The sequence below is a fragment of the Triticum aestivum genome, chromosome 7B, assembly GCF_018294505.1.
Source record: "Triticum aestivum cultivar Chinese Spring chromosome 7B, IWGSC CS RefSeq v2.1, whole genome shotgun sequence".
Lineage (NCBI taxonomy): Eukaryota > Viridiplantae > Streptophyta > Magnoliopsida > Poales > Poaceae > Triticum > Triticum aestivum.
This window is the reverse complement of record NC_057813.1, coordinates 493638214-493655424: the sequence shown is the minus strand read 5'-3', so window position 1 is coordinate 493655424 and position 17211 is coordinate 493638214.

Genomic DNA, 17211 nt, shown 5'->3' with positions numbered 1-17211 from the left:
AAACTTTTGAAAGTTTTCTCCTCTCTCCCAAAACCCTATTTAAAATATTTCTTAATTAACACACATTTCCAAAATAGCACAAAAAAGTTGTCTGAATTTTTTTGAAATAAATCTTAAAATAAACTAGACAATATTTGGGAGAGGTAGGAAAGAGAATCAACTCATTTGGAGTTATAATTAAAAAGTTATAGCCAGTCAAAGTTTAGTCAAAATCTGGTTTTAAAATAAAATAGAAAAGAAAACGATTTGAATATACACGTACACGTCGAAAGCATACTTTGGATTTACGCTTCCACTTACTCCAGCGTGGACAGCGCGCGTGTCACTGACAGTGGGCCCGCCTGGCCCACTGGTCAGGTTTGACCAGTCCGTCTCTCCCTCCTCTTCCTCTGCCCGAACAGAGGCGAGGCAACGGCGATCAACGCCGGCGAACGGTGGCTCCCCGTGGGCTCCAGAGGGTCGGGATGGATCCGCAAGACCGGGGCGGTCCTCCCGGTGGTCGTTGGGTTGGCGGGGGTGGAGGGAGTCACCGACGGTGAGCTTCGCGGCGGAGGAATCTTCGGAAGCAAAGTGGTTTTGGGGCTGCGGTGGTTCCCGATCAAAATTGAGCAGGGAGATGCGTTCACGGGAGGAAGAGAGAGCTTCTGGTGGAGAGAGTGGAGAGGGGGAGGCTCTGGTGGCGCCGGAATGGCTGGGGCAGTGGCGGCGGCTGCAGTCGCCGGAGGTGGGGAAGAAGACCTCCCCGGGTCGATTGGCTGCCACGAAAGAACTAGGGGAGCATGCTGAGGTTTCCTCGCGAACTGAACGTGCTCAGGGGCCTCCTTTTATAGTGCAACGAGGTCGGTTTGCGGCGGCCGTGGATAAGTTGTAGTGCAAATCTGCCCACTGGACCAGATTTTCAAATAAGGTGTAGAGCTCAAAATATTCAATGGGCAGAAGATATTTTTGCACAAAAGTGGTTTAAATACTCCATATGACATCTCCAAATTTTGGTGGGATTTTTGAATGAATTTATAAAAGGGTTGCAGTTCAAATGGGACCATAAACCATGGGAAACCATTTTTCAAGAAAATAAAGATTAGGAATAATATTATATACTTAATTCCTCTGATAAAAGAAAATATTTTCTTGACAGGGTAAACAAGTCCAATATCATAATAGGAAAGTTCTCACTGAAGGAAACAACTCCAAGGTAAAAAGGAAGGAAAAGATTCAAAAAATCAAAATGGAGCCCAGAAAGTAAAAGTTTTTAATTTCCTGGCAAAGTTTTTATTAACAAAACAAGGCTAAAATTTTGGGGTGTCACACTCATAATAATTTTCAGTAGCATCATGAATGAATTCAACAATATAACCACCACCTAAAGCATTCTTTTCATGATCTACTTGCATAGAAAATTTACTACTCTCCACATAAGCAAAATTCTCCTCATGAATAATAGTGGGAGCAAACTCAACAAAATAACTATCATGTGATTGAAATTTAAGATCAAGATGACAAGTTTCATGGTTATCATTATTCCTTAAAGCATACGTGTCATCACAATAATCATCATAGATAGGAGGCATGCTTTCATCATAATAAATTTGCTCATCAAAGCTTGGGGGACAAAAAATATCATCTTCAACAAACATAGCTTCCTCAAGCTTGTGGCTTTGCATATAATTAGCATCATGGGTATTCAAAGAATTCATACTAACAACATTGCAATCATGCTCATCATTCACATATTTTATGCCAAGCATTCTATGTAATTCTTCTTCTAACACTTTGGCACAATTTTCCTTTCCATCATTCTCACGAAAGATATTAAAAAGACGAAGCGTATGAGATAAACTCAATTTCATTTTTTGTAGTTTTATTTTATAAACTAAACTAGTGATAAAACAAGAAACAAAAAGATTCGATTACAAGATCTAAAGATATACCTTCAAGCACTCACCTCCCCGGCAACGACGCCAGAAAAGAGCTTGATGTCTACTACACAACCTTCTTCTTGTAGACGTTGTTGGGCCTGCAAGTGCACAGGTTTGTAGGACAGTAGCAAATTTCCCTCAAGTGGATGACCTAAGGTTTATCAATCCGTGGGAGGTGTAGGATGAAGATGGTCTCTCTCAAACAACCCTGCAACCAAATAACAAAGAGTCTCTTGTGTTCCCAACACACCCAATACAATAGTAAATTGTATAGGTGCACTAGTTCGGCGAAGAGAAGGTGATACAAGTGCAATATGGATGGTAGATATAGGTTTTTGTATTCTGAAAATATAAAAACAGCAAGGTAACTAATGGTAAAAGTGAGCGTAAATGGTATTGCAATGATAGGAAACAAGGCATAGGGTTCATGTTTTCACTAGTGCAAGTTCTCTCAACAATAATAACATAGATAGATCATATAACAAGCCCTCAACATGCAACAAAGAGTCAATCCAAAGCCACTAATAGCGGAGAACAAACGAAGAGATTATGGTAGGGTACGAAACCACCTCAAAGTTATTCTTTCGGATCAATCTATTCAAGAGTTCGTACTAGAATAACACCTTAAGACACAAATCAACCAAAACCCTAATGTCACCTAGATACTCCATTGTCACCTCAAGTATCCGTGGGCATGATTATACGATATGCATCACACAATCTTAGATTCATCCAACCAACACAAAGTACTTCAAAGAGTGCCCCAAAGTTTCTACCGGAGAGTCAAGAAATCGTGTGCCAACCCCTATGCATAGGTTCATGAGCGGGCCGCAAGTTGGTCACCAAAACATACACCAAGTGGCACGTGATATCCCATTGTCACCACAGATAAACACAGCAAGACATACATCAAGTGTTCTCATCATAAAGACTCAATCCAATAATATAACTTCAAGGGGGAAACTCAATTCATCACAAGAGAGTAGAGGGGGAGAAACATCACGAGATCCAACTATAATAGCAAAGCTCGTGATACATCAAGATCGTTACACCTCAAGAACACGAGAGAGAGAGAGAGAGAGATCAAACACATAGCTACTAGTACATACCCTCAGCCCCGAGGGTGAACTACTCCCTCCTCGTCATGGAGAATGCCGGGATGATGAAGATGGCCACCGGTGATGGGTTCCCCTCCGGCAGGGTGCCGGAACAGACTCCCGAGAGGTTTTTGGTGGCTACAGAGGCTTGCGGTGGCGGAACTCCTGATCTATCTTCTGTTCTAGAAGTTTTAGGGTACGTGGAGTTATATAGGCAGAAGAAGCACGTCAGGGGAGCCACGAGGGCCCCACGAGGCAGGGGGCGCGCCCTAGGGGGGTGGGCATGCCCCCCACCCTCATGGCTTCCTCATTCCTTCGTTGACGTGGGGTCCAAGTCCATCGGATGGCTTTCGTTCCAAAAATAACTTCTCTAGTTGATTTCGTTCCGTTTCGACTCCGTCTAATATTCCTTTTCTTCAAAACACTGAAATAGGCAAAAAAATAGCAAATCTGGGTTGGGCCTCCGGTTAATAGGTTAGTCCCAAAAGTAATATAAAAGTGGAAAATAAAGCCCAATATTGCCCAAAACAGTAGATAATATAGCATGGAGCAATCAAAAATTATAGATACGTTGGAGACGTATCAAGGCCCTTTGCTCAGAGAAGCATCGACCGATTTTCTTTATTTCCACACCTTCTCACAGCTTTGTATTGGTTATAGTATGGTGAATCATTGAGATGCATAAACATGCCAAACTTTTGTTCTTATGAATGTTAGTATGCATACCGTATCTTCTGAAGCTTAGTTCAATGTGAGTGTCTGCATCCAGTACCGCATCCTCTAATTTGGTGGATGCCAAGTTGAAAAAGGTTACCGATGAGTAGCCATAAGCTGGAGGCGTCTCTCTTTTTCTTTCGAATGGGCAATAAGCTGGAGAGTGTCTCGGGCTGCCTCTAGCACAAGGCCCTCCAGTATGAAAACGGGCAGCCGACTGGGCCGATACAAAAGCCTATCCATCTTAACGCCCATTTGTTTTTGTTTTTTGCGAGGAGAAGTCCATATTTCTTGAAGAGGGGGTGATCCCAGAAAAATCCTCCTTCCTCCTCGCTTCCACTGATACTCCCTGTGTCCGGGTTTATTAGGCCCATGAGCCAATTGCCAAGACCAAGAAGATGCACACAGAGAAAATAAATCTCCTTAATTTACTCCATAACCACCCTATTAAATAGGCCTAGTAACAAACCAAGTGCATGCAGTGGCCGGCGGGCACATGCATCTTGCATGCATGGCCAGTCAGCCAAGTCCATGCGCCAGCTCCAACGCAGCAACGTAAAAGATAAGAGCGATTCTTGGGAAAAAGCGAGTAGTTAGTGCGGCGGCCCTTATAAACACGAACAGCTCGCTCTCCCGCTTCTGTCTGTCCCCAATTCCCCCCCCCCCCCCCCCCCCCGCTCCAATCTTCCTCACTCGTCCAGAAAACCCCCGCTCACCTTCTTCCTCACTCGTACAGAAAACGCCTGCTCCTCCTCTTCCACTCCTACAGAAATTCCCAGCCCTCCTTCTTCCCCACTCGCACTGCCACTAGGTTCGTCTCTGGCTACTCTGCTCAAACCCATGAGCTCGGCGCGATGCCCACAAGGAAATGGACGGCTGGCCCCAGCGCCAAGAAGATGAGGCTCCTGCCAGCTGCGACGCCAGTTGTAGATCCCGCACTTGATAGCGCAGGGAGAAGCGGCGAGCCCCCCCCCCCCCACCCACCCGGATCAAAGGAACCGGTAGAATCTCCGGTGGACCGCATCAGTAATCTCGCAGACATCATCCTTGAGGAGATCATCTTGCTTCTCCCCACCAAGGATTGCTGCAGCACACAAGTCCTCTCAACTTGGTGGTGCCCTCTATGGCGCACCGCGCCCCTCAATCTTGACTGTTGTCGGATATCTGCCCTTCCTGAATTTGATCTCCTCAGAGCCATCGTCTCCTCTCACCAGCAGGGCCCCATTCAATGCCTCTACATCTCGACACGCTACCTGCTGTCCATACCCGGCACAATGGACGCTTGGCTGACATCCCCTGAATTCGGAAAACTCCAGCAGCTTGAGTTGTACCATTACCACAAAAGTTTCATACCACGAACACACCACCATTGTCCATATCGCGGTTTTCCTCCTCTCTCCACACCGCCACCTTCGCCCGGTGCCATCTACCAGACGATCTGGTACAAATGCTTCGACTCCCACTGCTAAAAAAACTTTCACTTGTGGTGGTTTATCTGTCAGAGGCCTCACTGCACAACATCATCCACTCCAGTTGCCCTGCCCTGGAGCGCTTGCTGATTGTTTTGGGAATAGAAATCCCTATCAGCTGTCTCCAAATAAAGTCACCTCACCTTAGAAGCATTTGAATTTGTTTTGAAGGACAGCAGCTCATCATCCAAGATGCCCCTTCACTTCAAAAGTTGCTCCTTGATAATTGTTACAAACCTTCACAAATAACTATCATCGCTGCGCCCAAACTGGAGACCTTGGGTGTAATTTGTGACCCGTTTCATGATCACAAGGAGTTGTTGTTTGGCTCCTCGATGGCAACAATACAATACGTGCCTTGCTGCCCCTGCTGTCACTGGGAAAGGACACCGGAAGATTGAACCCAAAGCTAAGCACTTCTCCCATTGCAAGAAAGATCAATCTAGTAGGCCAAACCAAACTGATAATTCGAAGAGACTTGCAAAGATAACCAATCATACATAAAAGAATTCAGAGGAGATTCAAATATTTCTCATAGATAAACTCAATCATAATCCCACAATTCATCGGATCTCGACAAACACACCACAAAAAGAGTTACATCGAATAGATCTCCAAGAAGATCGAGGAGAAATTTGTATTGAGATTCAAAGAGAGAGAAGAAGCCATCTAGCTAATAACTATGGACCCGAAGGTCTATGGTAAACTACTCACAACTCATCAGAGAGGCTATGGTGTTGATGTAGAAACCCTCCATGGTCAATTCCCCCTCCGGTGGAGCACCGGCGAAGGCTCCAAGATGGGATCTCGTGGATACAGAAGGTCGCGGCGGTGGAAATAGGCTTTCGTGGTGCTCTTGGATGTTTTCAGGGTACGTAGATATATATAGGTGAAGGAAGTCGGTCAAGGGAGCCATGAGGGGCCCACGAGGGTGGGGGGCGCACCCACCCCCTGGGGCGCGCCAGGCACCCTCGTGGCCGCCTCGACTGCTTCTTGACGTCCACTCCAAGTCTCATGGATTGCGTTTGTTCCAAACGCTCCCGAAGGTTTCATTCTGTTTGGACTCCGTTTGATATTCCTTTTCTTCGAAACAGTGAAATAGGAAAAAAAATAGCAATTCGGTCTGGGCCTCCGGTTAGTAGGTTAGTCCAAAAAATGATGTAAAAGTGTAAAGTCAAGCCCATAAACATCCAAAATGGGTAATATAATAGCATGGAACAATCAAAAATTATAGATACGTTGGAGACGTATCACTAGCCCAATTCTTTTTTTTTGGAGAATACCAAATTCGTGGCCTACTTGCTTTTCTCACCCCTGCTGGGCTGCAAATCTTTCAAGACGAGGAGGGATGTAAGTAGTAAGAAATGTGCTTCCCCAAAAAATGGGCTATAAGTTGTAAGAAATGGGCTGTAAATTTTTAAACCAAAGCCAACCGACAATTGCATTCAAATATGATTTTTTCCAGGATTTGTCTACTCTCTTATAAAAACCAAATCCAACTTGCAATTACATTAAAATATCATCTTTTCTCCCACAAGATAAACTAATCATACAAATGCATCTGCATGTTCCGTGCAACGAACGACATCTTGCTAGTTAAGATTCTAAATTTCATTCATTTTTTTGCGTAGAATTGTTTTTTGAATTTTATTTTGATATAGTTTTTAAAAATTATTTTTAACGTGAGTCGAAATTTCATGATTAAAAGAGTTTGGACCCCACCGAAAAATGCAAAATTTCATTGAATTTTTAGCAGTGCCCAGAATAAATGGTTTGTAATGCTAATAAAAAGAATATGTGCTTCAAATATCCTTAATAATTAGCAAATGGGTTGTAAATTATTGAAAATAATGGCTAATGGGTTGTATGCTATTTTCCACAAACTTCTGGGCCTACTAGGTTGATGATGACGCTGTCCTAATTTTTTTGACGCGTACGCAAGGCTTTGTCAACTTAGTCAACACAGAGCAGTGATTGTTGGATGTCCATCGAACGGTCGCCGTGCTTCTTCAATCTCTGATCTTCCTGCTCCAGCCGCCCAAACCAGTGCCAGCGGGACTGCCTGCTCCCTCCTTCCATGACTAGTTATGCTGCCGCCAGGCCATCCCTCTACCCACCCACACATCCTATTATTTTCCGGCGACGTCAGCCTCACCCCGCAGCCAACCAGTTAGCGCTCGTACTGCCCTCACCGTGGGCATCCGCTGCGGTGGCTTCACCAGCTCCGGATCGTTCCCTTCCTGGGCCTCACCCTCGTCCATCGCGTTTGTGCTCTCGGCACGGCGAGGTCAACATGGTCAATAAACAACAGCCATTGGAAGAGGCTGACAGTAGGGGCCCACACAAGGAAATGCCTCCTTATTATGCGCAAAATAATGATTCCTCCACCTGATAGCTGGGACCCACCTAAAGGGCCTCTGTAGTTCGTGAAAAAAATGTTCCCCCTGCTGTCAACTCGGACCCACCAGTTGTATCTTCGCACACAAGGAAGTGCCTCCTTATTACGCACAAAAAACTGAATACACCCCCTGCTACCTGGGACCCACCTTGGTGGGAGGCCGACTTGTGGGCCTACTAAGTTGACGGGGACGGAGGGCCTTGTCAACTTAGTCAATATGAATGTTTCTAACTCCAGTGACCGTACGATGTCCATCCAACGACCGTAGTGCTTCTTCAACCTCTGGTCTTCTTGCTCCAGCCACCCAAAGCAGAGTCAGTCGTGACGCATGCTCCTGCCTCCCATGGACGGCTGTGCTGCTGATACGTCTTCGTCGTATCTATAATTTTTTATTGTTCCATGCAAATATTATTCAACTTTCATACACTTTTGGCAACTTTTTATACTATTTTTGGGACTAACATATTGATCCAGTACCCAGTGCCAGTTCCTGTTTGTTGCATGTTTTATGTTTCCCAGAAACCCCATATCAAACGGAGTCCAAACGGGATAAAAACGGACGGAGAATATTTTTGGAATATTTGAGACATCTGGGAAGAAGAATCAACGCGAGACGGTGCCTGAGGGGGCCACGAGGCAGGGGCGCGCCCATGACCCTCGTGGGCACCCCGTAAGGCGGTTACTGCTCTTCTTTGTCCGCAAGAAAGCTAATTTTTGGAAAAAAATCTTGGCGAAGGTTTCAATCCAATCGAAGTTACGGATTTCTAGATATAAAAGAAACGGTGAAAGGGCAGAATACCGAAAAGCAGAAACAGAGAGAGACAGAGAGACAGATCCAATCTCGAAGGGGCTTTCGCCCCTCCCACGCCATGGTAGCCAAGGACCAGAGGGGAAACCCTTCTCCCATCTAGGGATAATCTCAAGGAATAAGAAGAAGAAGAAGGGGGCTCTCTCCCCCTTGCTTCCGGTGGCGCCGGAACGCCGCCGGGGGCCATCATCATCACCGCGATCTACACCAACACCTCCATCATCTTCACCAACATCTCCATCACCTTCCCCCATCTATATTCAGTGGTCCACTCTCCCGCAACCCGCTGTACCCTCAACTTGAACATGGTGCTTTATGCTTCATATTATTATCCAATGATGTGTTGCCATCCTATGATGTCTGAGTAGATTTTCGTTGTCCTATCGGTGATTGGTGAATTGCTATGATTGGTTTAATTTGCTTGTGGTTATGTTGCTGTCCTATTGTGCCCTCCGTGTCGCGCAATCGTGAGGGATTCCCTCTGTAGGGTGTTGCAATATGTTCATGATTCGCTTATAGTGGGTTGCTTGAGTGACAGAAGCATAAACCCGAGTAAGGGGGTTGTGGCATATGTGATAAAGGGGACTTTATGCTTTAGTGCTATGGTTGGGTTTTACCTTAGTGATCTTTAGTAGTTGTGGATGCTTGCTAGAGTTCCAATCATAAGTGCATATGATAGAAGAAGAGAGAGTATGTTAGCTTATGCCTCTCCCACATAATACTTGCTATCGGTCTAGTAAAGTAGTCAATTGCTTAGGGACAATTTCACAACTCCTACCACCACTTTTCCACACTCGCTATATTTACTTTATTGCTTCTCTATCTAAACAGCCCCTAGTTTATATTTACGTGTTCTTTATTATCTTGCAAACTTATCCAACAACACCTACAAAGTAATTCTAGTTTCATACTTGTTCTAGGTAAAGCGAACACTAAGCGTGCGTAGAGTCGTATCAGTGGCAGATAGGAATTGAGAGAATATTTGTTCTACCTTTAGCTCCTCGTTGGGTTCGACACTCTTACTTATCGAAAGAGGCTACAATTATCCCCTACACTTGTGGGTTATCAAGACCTTTTTCTGGCGCTGTTGCCGGGGAGTCATAGCGTGGGGTGAATATTCTCGTGTGTGCTTGTTTGCTTTATCACTAAGTAATTTTTATTTGCTGTTCTTAGTTGTTTTCTATCTTTAGTTATGGGTAGGAAATGCAAAATACCAAAAAAAATTAGTTGTACCTACTACACCAATGGTTGAAGAACCACTCAAAATCTATCACACTCTTGAAGCTAGTTACTTGGATCATCTTCAATCCCTATGTGCTCGTGCTGAAACCCCAACTAGCTTAGTTGAGGGCAAATATTTAGATGAGCATGCTTGCTATGTGCGACACCGTATATCTGAAAAAGGGAAACTTTTACTGGATCAAATTCATCGTTCGCAATGATATGCTTGGAATTTATGTGAAATATATGATTTTACTTATTGTTCTGAAAACCCTAAGAAACACCTTCCCTACCAATGTGAGTTTAGTTATAATGGAATCGTATCTTCGTATGCTAAGGGTGTTTATAATTACTATGATGTTCAACAAATTGAAGAATTTGTTGCTTTTAAGGGTGCTTATGAAATTGCTTCTTTGATTGAAAAGTATGATGCTACTCTCTACAAATCTAAAAATTTTGCCATATTTAAATATTGTTATGATAATTATGCTTCTAATGCCTATGTTAAACCATATACTGAGGACTCCTCCGCTATCCAAGAAGAGACTAATATTTTGCAGGAGTCTATGGAAGAAGAAATTGATGAAACTGTGAGCTCATTGGATGAAAAAGATGATGAGGAGAGCGAAGAACAAAAGGAGGAAGAGCGGATTAGCTACCCGTGCCCACCTTCTAATGAGAGTAACTCTTCAACTCATACATTGTTTAATTTCCCTTCGTGCTTACCGAAGGATGATTGCTATGATGATTGTTATGATCCCGTTGATTCTCTTGAAATATCCCTTGTTTGATGATGCTTGTTATGCTTGTGGCCAAGATGCCAATATGAATTATGCTTATGGAGATGAACTTGATATAGTTCCTTATGTTAAACATGAAATTGTTGCTATTGCACCCACGCATGATAGTCCTATTATCTTTTTGAATTCCCCCGACTACACTATATTGGAGAAGTTTGTGCTTATTAAGGATTATATTGATGGGTTGCGTCTTACTACTACACATGATGATTTTGATAGATATAATATGCATGTGCTTGCTTCCCCTACTTGCAATTATTATGAGAGAGGAACTATATCTCCACCTCTCTATGTTTCCAATATGATAAAATTGCAAGAAACTGCTTATACTATGCATTGGCCTTTACTACGTGTGCACGAATTGTTCTTTTATGACATGCCGATGCATAGGAAGAGAGTTAGACTTCATTGTTGCATGATATATGTTACTTTGTTCTCACTACTAAATTACAAATCATTGTTAATTAAAATTGGCTTTGATATACCTTGGGATCCGGGTGGATCCATTACTTGAGCACTATATGCCTAGCTTAATGGCTTTAAAGAAAGCGCTGCCAGGGAGACAACCCGGAAGTTTTAGAGAGTCATTTATTTCTGTTGAGTGCTTTCATATAGTCTAAAAACAAAAAAATAAAGAGGGGAACCCAAAACTTTTCAAAAAGGAAAGTGAAAGTGAGAGAGACAAGCATTGTTGAAGTGGGAGAGCTCCTTGAACTTTGTTCATGCTCACGGAAACTTTGTGAATCTTAATTACAGAACATTTTCATCAAAAATAATTATCCCCTTGTACAATTCCATTGTATTATAAAAATAATGTGCCAAGATTTGCCTTTAGGATGTTTACAATGTTTGTTGGTTTGTACGGTGCAGGACAGGAACTTTGGATGTAGTGAACGGTTTTACATTTTTTACTGGAATGTCAAATGGTTCTGATTCTTTTTGAACTGTCTTGCTGTATGTCCTAATTTTGGTAGAATTTTTGGGGTACCATAAGTATGGTGAATGTTCAGATTGCTACAGACTGTTCTGTTTTTGACAGATTCTGTTTTTGATGCATAGTTTGCCTGTTTTGATGAAACTATCAATTTCTATCAGTGGATTAAGCCATGAAAAAAGTTATATTACAGTAGACACAATGCAAAACAAAATATGAATTGGTTTACAACAGTACTTAGAGTAGTGATTTGCTTTATTATACTAACAGATCTTACCGAGTTTTCTGTTGAAGTTTTGTGTGGATGAAGTGTTTGATCGAGGAGGTCTCGATATGAGGAAAAGGAAGAGAGGAAAGAGCACAATCTTGGGGGTTCCCAAGGCACCCCAAGTAAATATTCAAGGACACTCAAGCGTCTAAGCTTGGGGATGCCCCAGAAGGCATCCCCTCTTTCTTCAACAAGTATCAGTATGTTTTCGGACTCGTTTCGCTCATGCGATATGTGCAAGTCTTGGAGCGTCTTTTGCATTTAGTTTTCATTTTTCTTTTATGCACCATGCTGGTATGAGATAGTCCATGGTTGATTTATAGAATGCTCATTGCACTTCACTTAAATCTTTTGAGTATGGCTTTATAGAATGCTTCATGTGCTTCGCTTATATCATTTGAAGTTAGGATTGCCTGTTTCTCTTCACATAGAAAACCGCCATTTGTAGAATGCTCTTTTGCTTCACTTATATTTGTTAGAGCATGGGCATATCTTTTGTAGAAAGAATTAAACTCTCTTGCTTCACTTATATCTATTTAGAGATATGACAGGAATTGGTCATTCACATGGTTAGTCATAAAATCCTACATAAACTGGTAGATCACTGAATATGATATGTTTGATTCCTTGCAATAGTTTTGCGATATAGAGATGATAATATGCGGGAGGTACTAGTAAATGGTTGTGTTTAGTAAGGATGTTGGTGTTAAGGTTTGTGATTCCCGAAGCATGCACGTATGGTCTACTATCTATCTAACCAAATTGGCGCGCGTTGTATTTTGATTGTTTATCTTTGCGTGAAGGTCGGGGGCGCGTGATGCTTAACTCCTACCAACCTCCACCCTAGGAGTATGCGTGTAGTACTTTGTTTCAAAGGCTAATAAATTTTTGCAATAAGTATGTGAGTTCTTTATAACTAATATTGAGTCCATGGATTATACGCACTCTCACCCTTCCATCATTGATAGCCTCTTCGGTACCGTGCATTGCCCTTTCTCACCTCGAGAGTTGGTGCAAACTTCGCAGGTACATCCAAACCTCGTGATACGATACGCTCTATCACACATAAGCCTCCTTATATCTTCCTCAAAACAGACACCATACCTACCTATTATGGCATTTCCATAGCCATTCCGAGATATATTGCCATGCAACTTCCGTCATCATCATATACACGACCTGAGCATTCATTGTCATATTGCTTTGCATGATCGTAAGATAGCTAGCATGATGTTTCCATGGCTTGTCCATTTTTTGATGTCGTTGCAATGCTAGATCATTGCACATCCTGGTACACCGCCGGAAGCATTCATATAGAGTCATGTCTTTGTTCTAGATATCGAGTTGTAATATTGAGTTGTAAGTAAATAAAGTGTGATGATCATCATTATAGAGCATTGCCCCATAAAAATAGGCTAAAGAAGCCTAAATAAAAAAAAGGGGGGCCAAAGAAGCCCATCCAAAAAAAGAAAAAAAGGAAAAAAAAGGAAAGGGGCAATGTTACTATCCTTTTACCACACTTGTGCTTCAGAGTAGCACCATGTTCTTCATATAGAGAGTCTCTTGAGTTATCACTTTCATATACTAGTGGGAATTTTCGTTATAGAACTTGGCTTGTATATTCCAACGATGGGCTTCCTCAAAATGCCCTAGGTCTTCGTGAGCAAGCAAGTTGGATGCACACCCACTTAGTTTCAGTTTGAGCTTTCATACACTTATAGCTCTAGTGCATCTGTTGCATAGCAATCCCTACTCCTCGCATTCACATCAATTGATGGGCATATCCATAGCCCGTTGATTAGCCGCGCCGATGTGAGACTTTCTCCCTTTTTGTCTTCTCGACATAACCCCCACCATCATATTCTATTCCACCTATAGTGTTATATCCATGGCTCACGCTCATGTATTGCGTGAAAGTTGAAAAGGTTTGAGAATACTAAAGTATGAAACAATTGCTTGGCTGACACCGGGATAGGCATGAGGGGTACCTTGTGTTAAGAAAAGGGAGCATACAAGACTATAGATTTTGTAGGGATAACGTTCTGGAAGCATTGATATTCTGAAAGACATGATTGTTTGTTTGGATGCCCTAAGTATTATTGTTTTTATGACAAATGGTAGACTATTGCTTTGAATCACTCGTGTCTAAATATTTATGCCATGATTAGATATATGATCAAGATTATGCTAGGTAGAATTCCACATCAATTTTTTTTTATCATTTACCTACTCGAGGACGAGCAGGAATTAAGCTTGGGGATGCTGATACGTCTCCGTCGTATCTATAATTTTTGATTGTTCCATGCCAATATTATTCAACTTTCATATACTTTTGGCCACTTTTTATACTATTTTTGGGACTAACATATTGATCCAGTGCCCAGTGCTAGTTCCTGTTTGTTGCATGTTTTATGTTTCGCGGAAACCCCATATCAAACGGAGTCCAAACGGGATAAAAACAGACGGAGAATATTTTTGGAATATTTGTGACATCTGGGAAGAAGAATCAACGCGAGACAGTGCCCGAGGGGGCCACGAGGCAGGGGGCAGGCGCGCCCCTGACCCTCGTGGGCACACCGTAAGGTGGTTACTGCTCTTCTTTGGCCGCAAGAAAGCTAATTTTCAGAAAAAAAATCTTGGCGAAGGTTTCAATCCAATCGGAGTTACGGATCTCCGGATATAAAAGAAACGGTGAAAGGGAAGAATACCGAAACGGAGAAACAGAGAGAGACAGAGAGGCAGATCCAATCTCGGAGGGATTCTCGCCCCTCCCATGCCATGGGAGCCAAGGACCAGAGGGGAAACCCTTCTCCCATCTAGGGAGAAGGTCAAGGAAGAATAAGAAGAAGGGGGACTCTCTCCCCCTTGCTTTCGGTGGCGCCGGAACGCCGCCGGGGGGCCATCATCATCACCGCGATCTACACCAACACCTCCATCATCTTCACCAACATCTCCATCACCTTCCCCCATCTATATTCAGCGGTCCACTCTCCCGCAACCCGCTGTACCCTCTACTTGAACATGGTGCTTTATGCTTCATATTATTATCCAATGATGTGTTGCCGTCCTATGATGTCTTAGTAGATTTTCGTTGTCCTATCGGTGATTGGTGAATTGCTATGATTGGTTTAATTTGCTTGTGGTTATGTTGCTATCCTCTTGTGCCCTCCATGTCGCGCAAGAGTGAGGGATTCCCATTGTAGGGTGTTGCAACACTACAAAAAAATACACTTCAATGATGATACGTGTTTGTCACAGTAGGTCGCGTTTTTTGTCATGCATGTACATCCATGATGATTTTATGATAGAATCAAGATAGCCATACCTGTGATGTCATAGAAGTGTTCCATGACATTACCAAAATTATCATCACAGAAGTGTCCAGTTCCATGACGATAAATCGCGCGTCACAGAAGTTCTTTCGTCAAGGGTGACCGACACGTGGCATCCACCGTAACGGAACGCATTAAGCTATCGGGTGGGGTTTTGGATCCGATAACCCGTTACAGCCCTGACCAATGGGAAATTTCCACATGTAAAATTCTTATGGGCCGGACGAAACATGTGTCAGCTCGTTAGTGGGTCAGATAGGCGCCTATGATATGTCGACACGTGCCACGGCCCACCACTGGCCCATTTAGCTTACAAAGCCGGACCGTTTGACTTGGTGAAAAGTTAACGGGCTGGCCCATGAAAAGCCTATTAACGGTCTCTTCGCAAATAGCCCATTTTACGGCCTGGTAACTCACGGCCCATTAGGCCCTAAAGGAAATCGGCCAACAACGTCATGTGGGCCATCGAATATAACACCCGCCCATTTCACTTTTGGCCCATGTATGGCCCACGACGTCATTCTGCCCATATGAGGCCTTCGTATCTTTAGGCCCTTTACAGGCCAATGGTGACTCTAGCCCATAATGAACAGTAATTTTCTTTGTACCCGTTAACGGCCCGTGATTCACATCGGCCGTTTCCAGCCCGTGTTAGCTTTCGGCCTATTGATGGCCCATATGTTCTTGGGCTCCTTTTCGTCCCTCGACTACTTCCGGCCCGTTACTGGCCTGTTCCCCTAATGGGCCAAATTCGGCCCATGGCAAGAGTCGGCCCGTTTCTGGCTTGTTAATCCGTTGTGCCGTTTCTAGCCCGTCCTACATTCTGGCCCATTAACAACCCGTTATGCCTATGACAGAATTAAGCCTTTGTTGTCCTCTGGCCTGTTAATGGCCTGTTACCATGCTGGGCCGATACCAATTACGCCCATTTACGGCCCATGTAGACCCATTTATCCGATGGCCCGAGGCCCACCGATTCTACGGCCCTGTTGGAGGTCCATTTATCGATGGCCCATAGGAGACCCATGGATCCTACGGCCCGTAGGAGACCCATGGATCCTACGGCCCATATATGGCCCATGGTTGTTGTGGCCACTAGCAAACTAGGGAAAAAGAAGACTAGGAAATAAATAAGGCCAAAAGTAACGCTACGCTATTAAGGCAATTGCACAGATTACATCCACTCAGCATCAAAGATCGCCACCAGTGCAAATATAGGCAGCAACCTACACTATACAAAAATGGCTTGCTGAAAGCACAAGTGCTCCCTAGGTGGTTTTGGTAATTAATGTCAACATATCTCTTGTTGGACTAACACTTTTATCTAGTATATTTCAGATAAGTTCAACAATGGAGTGGCATGGACTAAAGGATGTGGGAACTCCTTCAAGATGCTAAGGATAAAGGATTGGCTCAAGCTCAAAAGCTCAAGACTCTTCATTTTACATTTTAGTGGTCCAAGATCACATTGAGTCTATAGGAAAAGCCAATACTATCAAGGAGGGATGAGGTGTTGCTTAATGAGCCTCTTGCTTCATGTGCTTAGTGATATGCTCCAAAATCCTCAACTACTTTCCCACTTCCACAAATGACCTAAACCCAAAGCCAAAATCGGTCACACCGAAACTTCCTATCCGGCGCCACCGATTCCATCAGTCATAGCCACTGCCACAAACCCTAAGCAAATCGGTCTTACCGATGGGGATCTCGGTCTCACCGAGATGGGATTGTAATCTCTCTGTGTATGTCCATTATCAAATCGGTCTCACCGAGTTTGAGCAATCTATACTACCGAGATTACAATGCAAACTCTCTGGAAACTTATTACCAAAATTGGTCCTACCGAGTTTGAGTAATCGTTCCCACCGAGTTTGCCTGACCAACTCTTTGGAAAGCTTATTACCAAATCAGTATCACCGAGTTTGTGTAATCGGTCTTACCGAGATTACGTTATGCCCTAACCCTAACCATATCGGTCTCACCGAGTTGCATTTCGGTCCCACCGAAAACCCTAACGGTCACATTATTTGCTGAATCGGTCTGACTGAGTTCAATGATTCGGTCCCACCGAGTTTGGCAGATTGTGTGTAACGGTTAGATTTTGTGTGGAGGCTATATATAACCCTCCACCTCCTCTTCATTCGTGGAGAGAGCCATCAGACTGAACCTACACTTCCAGCATACATTTTCTGAGAGAGAACTACCTACTCATGTGTTGAGGCCAAGATATTCCATTCCTACCATATGAATCTTG